At 30.4% G+C, this 9,176-nt stretch overlaps 1 protein-coding gene across 1 annotated transcript in view; it reads left to right on the forward strand.

Moving 5' to 3' along the window:
• The first annotated feature begins 801 nt into the window (after nucleotides 1-801).
• The window catches only part of LOC106684245 (facilitated trehalose transporter Tret1), an 87,037-nt gene continuing 78,662 nt past the window's right edge, over nucleotides 802-9,176 (forward strand). Inside the window, exon 1 of the mRNA XM_067051205.1 lies at nucleotides 802-903. The gene's annotated coding sequence lies outside the window, so the exon portion shown is untranslated. The remainder of the gene's footprint in view (nucleotides 904-9,176) is intronic.

Below are 9,176 nucleotides of genomic sequence, written 5' to 3' on the forward strand. Positions count from 1 at the left end.
GATAGCTGACTGTAGATTGATATGAGGAGCTGGTGTGGGTGTGGTCAGCAAAGATACGCACATAAACAAATAAGTTAACACAAAATTATAAATAATTGTTTTCATCTAGGTTAACTTTACCCCCGACCATCTTCATCTCATTTGAATAATGTGATATGATTTTTTTTTCAGAGTCGTACATAGTTTAAGAATATGGAGCTCTGAATAAAAAACTAGCGAAATGTTTAGTCTAATAAAACTTAAGAGCTTATTTGAAAATACATCACTTTTTAATGAAATGTATTATATTTCTTGTAAAGTATAGATTCAAATTAAACCTTCTTCTTAAAAAAATATCACGCATTTTTTTCTTTACTCGAAAAAATTAAAAAATGAATTTATTTTAACTTCTGGATCAGTCGTCATTTTTTAATCCTTAACACCTATATGTATGTACCAAATACCCACTAACATCATTACAGGAGGGTATGAAAAAAAAAAAATTTTTAATCCCTTTTACTATGATTGGCGGAGTCGTCAGTTTTGAATCTTATCTGTATATAGATAAATTATTTAAACCATTAAAGTAATAAAAAATTGGGATAACTTCTACAGGTCTGTAGGTAGAAAGGACCGCCACGATATTATAAGAAACTATGAGGTTCTCCACTTCACCACGAAGAAGATAGTTTAATCGATTAAATAAGAGTATAAATGGAACAAAATGTTTTTAGTCCTATCGTTGTGACTTAGATAGTAAAAGTAGGGGCTACCGTTTACCGGTTTGAGTTGGTAACGAGAGGCAAATGAAAGTTGTCCTACGAGAAGGTGGGGGAATAAGGTGAAACATCAGTGCTGCCTCTATCACCACTCTGATAGCTCCTCCTGGACTCAGTGTCTTCCGAACGACGATCACTTGCTGAGGTATGTAGTTCGGGAGTCCAGTATATTTCTCTTCTCATGATATTTCCAGCTTATCATGGAATATGATTGATTGGCTTAGCTCTGCGTTCATTGCAATTTCCGGCTAAGATGTACTTACGTTATCTATTCGTTGGAATACATCAATAGGATAATTATGATTTGCAACCGGCTGCCATTGTCTTTAGAAATTAGAATATTGCGTCACTGTATTTGATAGAAAAGAGAAATGTTGAAAGCAGTTATCGCCTAGTATTTGAAAATTTTTCGTACCAATAATTAACATTGTTGAGGGACAGCTTACTGTCATTTGAAATGATATTTAACTTGTCTTCATCTTATATGTATCATTATTATTAGATAAGCCTGATGGATAATAGTTTGATTTTATTTTAAGAATTGATAACGGGAGGAGATTTAGTCTCGTACAAAAGATACCCCTAACTATTTACAATGTCATAATTATTGAATAATAAAGATAAATAAAAAAAATAAAAGTAATAATAGTCATAAAATGAAAGAATGAAAGAGAAAACAAAAATATTAACGAATTAGTTTGGATTTCCTGCACCTTAAACTGCCGGTAACTGAGAAACGAATTTTGTAAACCGTTTTTTATCATCATTCGATTTCCACTTTAGGTTCGCAATGTAACTGGCTATTTCTTATAAACATTTTTTATTTATTTATTGAATTCATAATTGTATTTACATAAAAATACATATAGTAAATTTGATGTAAGATCATAATGGTATGACACAGGTATGTAGAGAAACTACCCATTGGTAGCACTCTAATAACATTTTTACATTAAAAGGTCTCGAGGCTATCTTCTTCTCAGGTGCCTCGGAGTATTGTCAGGAATGAAAGAGGAAGAAAAATTAGAAACTAGGTGGGTTTGGGTGGTTAATAATGGAAGGATTGATATGGTTATTGGACACCCAAAGCTCAAGTACGTTTATCTAAATAGGCCTTATTATAGTCATGTAGATCAGTCTTTTGTAATGAATTGAAAGTTTATACCATTTGTCAATTAAGTGCTAAATAAATCGAAGTAAGTAAATAGTCAAGAATCGATGTGCAGTCAGTAACCCATTATAAATCAAGGAGGCATATCCTGCAATTCTTAGGATCATGTTTTGGAATGATTGCAAGTATTGTCTTTTCATGAAGGATGCGGCATCCCATAATTCAGAATCGTACATCAGTAACGGCCTTAGTATTATTCTGTAAATGAGAATCATTTTATAGATAATACACGAGAAGATAGATAAATAAAATAGCTTGAAAAATTGAATTATTCTTATATAATGGTTATTAGCAATTCATTCGGGACTTAATTAGTGTACATTTTGGATTGGTCTGACAAACTGAGTCTGTATTGCTTTAGCATTTCCGAGTGCACAGTTAAAGTTATTAGGGGTCGTCCGTAGCTCAGATGGTTGAGGCGAAGATCTTTGCCACCTGGGAAGTTTGGCGGCGACGGTTCGAATCCGGCCTGCGGTGTTGACTTTTTCATTGCTGTGGGAGCCCCACGTAATGAAACCTGTTCTAATCATGGTTCCCCAACCATGATTAGAACAGGTTGGTTACCTCTTAAAAAAAAATAAATAAATAAAAAAAAATCCCCAGTGCACTGAACTACCCCACTGCTCCCGCACCCCGTATCCCAGAAATGGCAAGGGAGGGGGATAAAAAAAACAAAAACAAACAAAAGTTTTACTTCTAGATAACTCTCCTCCCCTCAGAAATGACTAGAAAGGGCGTCATAAAAAAAAAAAAAAAAACGTTAAAATTAGGAAGCTCAGTCTAAGCATTATGCTTAATAAACACAAATTCTGTGAGGGATTATGAACACTCTATATTCTTCTATTTTGTTTATCCAGGTATCCTCACAACGTTATCTGAAAATTTATCAATTTTAAGTTTCGAGTTTACTTAGAAAAGTCCTAGAAAACCAGGAATCAACTCGAATAGATTTAGTTGGTGTAAAAAAATCGACTTTATGCTTTCAAGTTGTATGTAATACGACGTGTGTTGAACTTTAAGCATTCGCAATAACAGGTGGTGAAACGGGTCTGGAGTAGTATAATTTACAGTCTCCTTAAAAGAGAGCTTTAAAGTTTCTTTAAACTATTTATTCATATATTTTGTTAATCTGGGGAATATATTATCACTTTCTGCATTTAGTTACTATAATGTTGTTTTAGTTAAATTTATGATTATTTTGACTAAACGTAACATTTAGAACACTGGTGATGTTTCACATATCCGGCACGCTATATGGTTTTTTTTTTGGAGGGGGGGATTACAATAGAGGTCTATTTACAAAAGTTTCTGGCGTTAACGAAAATAAATAATTTGAGGTTTTCTAAAATAATAATTAATCCGATAAAAACAAATCTAGTTGCCAAGGACATATCCAGAAATAGTTTTTAGGGGCGCTAAAAAAAAGTAATAGAAATGTTGTTTGTAAGGCCCAGTATGTGATTTTACTATCTAATTTTTTGTGTAGGTAAGGTAAATGAAGACAGAAATCCTGTTTTACATGGAAAATAAACCACATTCAACAAAATCTGTCAAGAAAAAACGGCTTACATTTTTCGGGGTCAAGAAGTAGCCCGAAAATTTCAGGATGGTATTTTGCTATAGGAGAAAAAAAAAATTCAAAAAAACGCTAAACATAAATAGAAAACTTAATAGAAGATTATTGAATTGTTTCTTATAGTAATGTGGGATTCCAAATTTTGTCTTTTTTGGATAAAAATATGAAAAATACAATATTGAATTATTCCAAGTATATGGTGATTATAAAAATATAGAGAATATAAAATATAATTATTTTAATTACATGGAGAATATGATATAAAATTATTCCAAGTATGTAGGGGATATAATATAATATAAATTATTAATGGGAAACCGCGGGTCTGAACAATTTGAAACACGAAAATTTGAAATTAGCCGAGCCTTTCGCTCAATTGTCATATACCTACAAATGAACGTATTATAGTATATTTATTTTATTTGTAGCTAGTCGGGTAAAATTATCCAGAAAATCCGTAAAAATTTCTTTTCATAATATTTATTAGAGAGGATACTATAGTAAGTTACTTGATGAAGTGAATAACATTTTATTCAATAAATATTGGCCAAGTTCCAACGAAAAATACCCTATATTTCACACCCTGGTGGTGAAACGGTAACTCATTTTAGCAAATCTTAAACCAGTATTGCCCAGGGAGTATTAAGGTATACATTGAACACTACTGGGTCAATGGAAGACAGCAAGACCGGTCTAATACCCTTTTTATTTTAATTGTATTAATGTTTAGCAATGTTTTATTGTTAAGCATGGATACAAAAAGAAACAACATGTGAGTAGTAACAAGTAACAACAAGTATTCCATGGCAACCTGGCAATGCTGAGAACGCTAACCTTTGACCAGGTTGAGGTTTGACCTGTTCCTAATTCGTACGCTATCTCAAAAGCAAAACGTTTCATTTTTGGGCTTTAAAATACGGGGCTCAATTTACGTTGCATTGGAATAATTAAAACCCAATTTATACCAAATCGACCCGCCCACTTACCTCTGTCAGAGTTTTGAAACCTGTCACTTTTTTAAATATCTTTCATTAAATTTCCAGTTAGACTTTAATCGAAATAGGGATTCGCCACTTCTTCATAAAATTCCCTTTCTTTTTATCCTTCATTCGTCAAAATCTAACGCTCCTGAGAAGCACTACAGTAATATATATACATACATAAATTATTCCAACAACTAAAATTTTCTTTTTATTTAAAAGGGAAGGAGGCAACCCTCTTCTTGATGCTAAATCAGTATAAAGGAAACTAATAATATTTAAAAATACGAGCGTTATGGAGTAATAAGCCATAATTTAAGTGCTAAGTTGTTTATGGAAATAAAGAATCATAAAACAGGTCATAAAAAGTCACTTGAAAATTAAACACTAACTATATCCTTCATTTATCTGAGATATTGTCAGGATCATGTAACGTATTGGTTGGGTTTGATAAAAAATGATAATTTCATGATGTGTTCTTTACCGATTTTGATAATTTTTTTTTGTGATTCTAAATTGAAAAAAAAATCGACACATATCCCATTCTTTCCTCCTTTTAATAAAATAAATTGTTTAATTTACAAGTAAACTTGCCTTACAGATTATTTCACACCAAAAATCCTGCCAGATTGATCGTTAAAAGAAAATCAGTTTCGAGGAGAACAGTGTTCTACTGGGTAAAGTATATTAAAAAAAAATTGTTATCAAAGTTGGTATCAGATTTGCTTTTACCAAAAACAAAATTTGAAAAAATATCTTTTATCTGGAGTCAGAATTGTTTTAAGAGTAAGAAACCTAGATTAAGATTTTCAGGAGAACATGAAAAAAAAAAATGACAAAAATTTCAGCCTAAATTAAAAAATAAGTATATAAATAAAAAATCTCTAATTTAGAAATCTTTGGATCAATTCAAGCCTAATTTGTGGATAAAGTTTTTCAAACTTTACTTCATTAATCTAAATTTGGGAAATCTTTGGTGGTTTAGAACCAAAGTTATCTACAAAAAGCTAAAAAAAAAAAAGTAATGTAAATTTTCTATATTAATTATATGTATGAAATTTAGAACAAATGGTTCCAGCTGAAATGGTTACTTTACCTAAACAGGCTCTCCAGAGTTTTCCAGGCTAGGTGTAATTTTTTGAAGTAGAAGATGAACGATAGAATTCTTCATTTTCCCAAGGAGTAATCCATTAGGAGTGGAATTTTTCGAATAAATAAAAATTGACTAATTAATCCGACTAATTGCTCAATTATATATTCTAATTTTATTGACCATAAAGCTGTTTGATGAAGCACAGGTGTTGCCGAATCTTCCATACCGAACCGCTATTTAATAAAGCTTAATGCAAACAGTCTATAGATTTATATTCATAAATTCGTAGTATTCGTGAAAGAAACAATTTGCTGTAAATCTGTGACTTTAGTAGGCATAATCTTCCTCGTTAACTGTGAATAGGCTTGGCCTTTTGAATCTGTACAAGAGGAAGTGCTGTTTGAATGTGATAGAGAGTGGCGAAGCAAACTGCCTCCACTACAGTGCATCCTCTAAACTAATTGTTTTAAAAAAATAGAAGAGATCCATTTAGACCCTCTTGATGAAATTAAAATGTATATATATTTCTTATCTATATATTAGTAAAATAGTAAATTGAAATTGTTGTGCACATTTTGAATTTTTGCTTTATTTATATAACAATTACAACCAGAACCCGGCCTATAGAAAAGGAAATATATACAGTCTCTTTCTCAAGCCACTCATATTTTACTTAGTACTCGGAATTTTAAAAGCTTTCTACCGTTCGTTAAAAATTAATGAAATTTTTTAAAGTAGTATAGATTTGCTAAAATTTGAACCTTCTTTGAGGTCTTCGCATTAAATAGTTCCATAGCAACTATATTTAGGATTTTTGTCTTCTAGTCGCCATTTTTTCATTTATTCTTATTTTTTTTAACTAATAATATAATTTTTTTAAGCATAAAATTGTCTTAAATTCGCACTTTTTAAAAATAAAAATCGAGATGGCTTTTTTTGTAAAAAAAAAAGCAAAATCGAAACAAATTTTGTATGAGATTTACCACGTCAACAAAATACAAAATTGACAAAGGAAAAAAATCTAACCCCGTCTTTGTGGGAATTAGATCCACCTATTTTTTTTTCCTGTATTTTAATTATAAAATATGTTAGTTATCAATAATTATTTTTCTTTATTAATGTTTTATATGCTCGTTAGTTTCTATCTAAAGAAACGTTTATAGATTGTATTTTTAGTTAGTTATATTTTATGTATATATAAGTTACGGACTGTCATCTGACAGGCCTATATCAGCTGATCGAGTAGAACAGCTGACCGATTATATACACAGAGAGACGGACAGGCTCCGCTAATAGATCAGTATTTGAGTTTACTTCATTTCGTGATTCATTTCGCACTCCTCTCTCTCCTATTAATTTTAGTTTCACTTCAGTAAAAGATAACTTTTATAAATATATAGTATAAAAAAAAAAAAATTCCTTCTTTGGACCCAGCACCTAACCTTAAAATGCCACAAGACAAAATTTCCCCAGGTATACATGTATCTTTACTTTTTTCATATATATGTATAAATTAAGCTTTTTCGTTTCAGGAGGGTTCGAAAAAAAAAAGTTATATTTTAACTACCCTTTTATCTGCTAACATTTATAATTGTTAAAACTGCTTTCAGCGGGCTCAACTGATGACAACGCCACTAGGCAACCTAAAGGGAAAATCTTTATTGTATACACATCTCTTTGTTATTGTTTATGACGGTGCGAAAAAAAAAAGAAAAGGAAAATATTATATTATATTAGTTTATTATCTTTATATATCTGAAGTTTACTCCAAATTATTTTTTTTTATAGTTATTTATAGCTAGTATTTTTTTCTTCTTTTCTTTAGTACACTAAGAATTTTCTATTTTTTTTCTTTTCTTTTTTAATTTTTAATTTTTATTTTATTAAAAAGGCCAACCTCCTCATTATGCCTCTAATCCGTAACAGAGGTAAATAAATAAATAGTATTTGTTTAATTGCCGACCATCTTCTCCACACATAATATTAATGCAATATTGAATGTTATCATAATGAATGATAGGTACTGAAAGTGATAGTACTTTGAATAAAGAATCAATTAATAGAATATATAATGTTATGGAAATCTAAAGGATTATAGGTGATAAAAAGTAAGCGAGACAAGTGAATGAATATTTCAAAGATAATGTAGAAGAATGCTACTGGGATGAGCGAAAGGTAAAGAGATAGGAATGAATCAGAGTCGAAGTTAATAAATCTGTATTTTTCAGATTAGACTAATTATAATTGTAAATGAAATGATTGAGTATCATCAAAATAGCAATATAAGAAATGGAAACAAAAAATATAATATATTAAAAATAAGTGATATTATGAGTGCAGACGTAAACAAAGCAGTTAAGATTTAAAATGACTGTCACAAAATGTAAAGCATTCATGGAGAGAGGTGGATGTACAAATGTTTACAAAGAAAAAGGGGAATTACCAAAACTTATTATTTTTAATTCTTAATAACCCTCCAAGATCGAAACTTTAAATATTTTACAAAGATATACATAGACATTTATTAAAATAAATTTATTAATTTTTACTCCATTTTTTATGAAATTGTACACGAAACATTTCCGAAATTTTTATTTAAATGATTAATTAACTAGAAGATTAAAATAAAGTCCAATAAATCCCACCAAATAATCTTCTACTAATACCGGTCGAAAAAATCCGCTACCTACGACTACATCTAGACAAACGACTAAGTTGGAATCCTCACCCAAGACTGAAAAGACAGAAAACTGCTCAAAGATTTCGACAATTAAAACTCTTGAGAAACAGTCTAAACTTCCAACTAATTACCAAAGAATGATTCATATGATCATAATAAGGCTTATTTGGACTTGCGGCGTTGAACTTTGGGGCTCCACTAAACCATCGAATTCTTCCCGTGTCTAAACCTTACAATTCACAATGTTTCGTAAAAACCGTAGTAATCCTTATATTGTGAAAATTAATTTCATCCAACACTACCTCAATGTTGTTGCCTATTTGGCCAGAAGTAGACATCAATCCTTCTACGATAAAATCCCTGATCACCCAAACACTCTTGTTTCTAATCTTCTATCCTTTTCAATACCTAACAATTCTTGTTGTTGTTTGAAAAGAAGATGACCTCGAGACCTTACTCTAGAAATATTATAGGAATTCTACCAATGGTTAGATTCCCCACAAGACTGTATCATGTCATTGTAATATAACTCATATCAAATTTATTTGTTGTATATTTATTTATTTAATAGAGTTGTAAATTTCAACGAATTAATTTTTTAAAAAATTTTTTTTTTACGTATTCACATATTTAATTCCATCGGATTGAAGAGTGAACTGTTTTAGGTTAACAGTGCACGTAAATACATTGCAACGTAAATAAAATACAATTATAACTATGAAAGGATGCACTATGTTAAAACTACTCATTAGTGAAATTTGCATAATTATTCAATTATTTGAATTGTCCTAGGTCATTTTAAGAATAGTTTTGCTTGCACCCGACCTTACATTTTCTAAATCTATTGTTTTGTACACAGAGTTTCCTACGTAAAAAATCCAGTTCATCCTCATGGACTTTGCTAACCAGCATCAAAGG

The sequence above is a fragment of the Halyomorpha halys genome, unplaced genomic scaffold, assembly GCF_000696795.3.
Source record: "Halyomorpha halys isolate HHAL.00 unplaced genomic scaffold, Hhal_1.1 Scaffold559.1, whole genome shotgun sequence".
Taxonomy (NCBI): domain Eukaryota; kingdom Metazoa; phylum Arthropoda; class Insecta; order Hemiptera; family Pentatomidae; genus Halyomorpha; species Halyomorpha halys.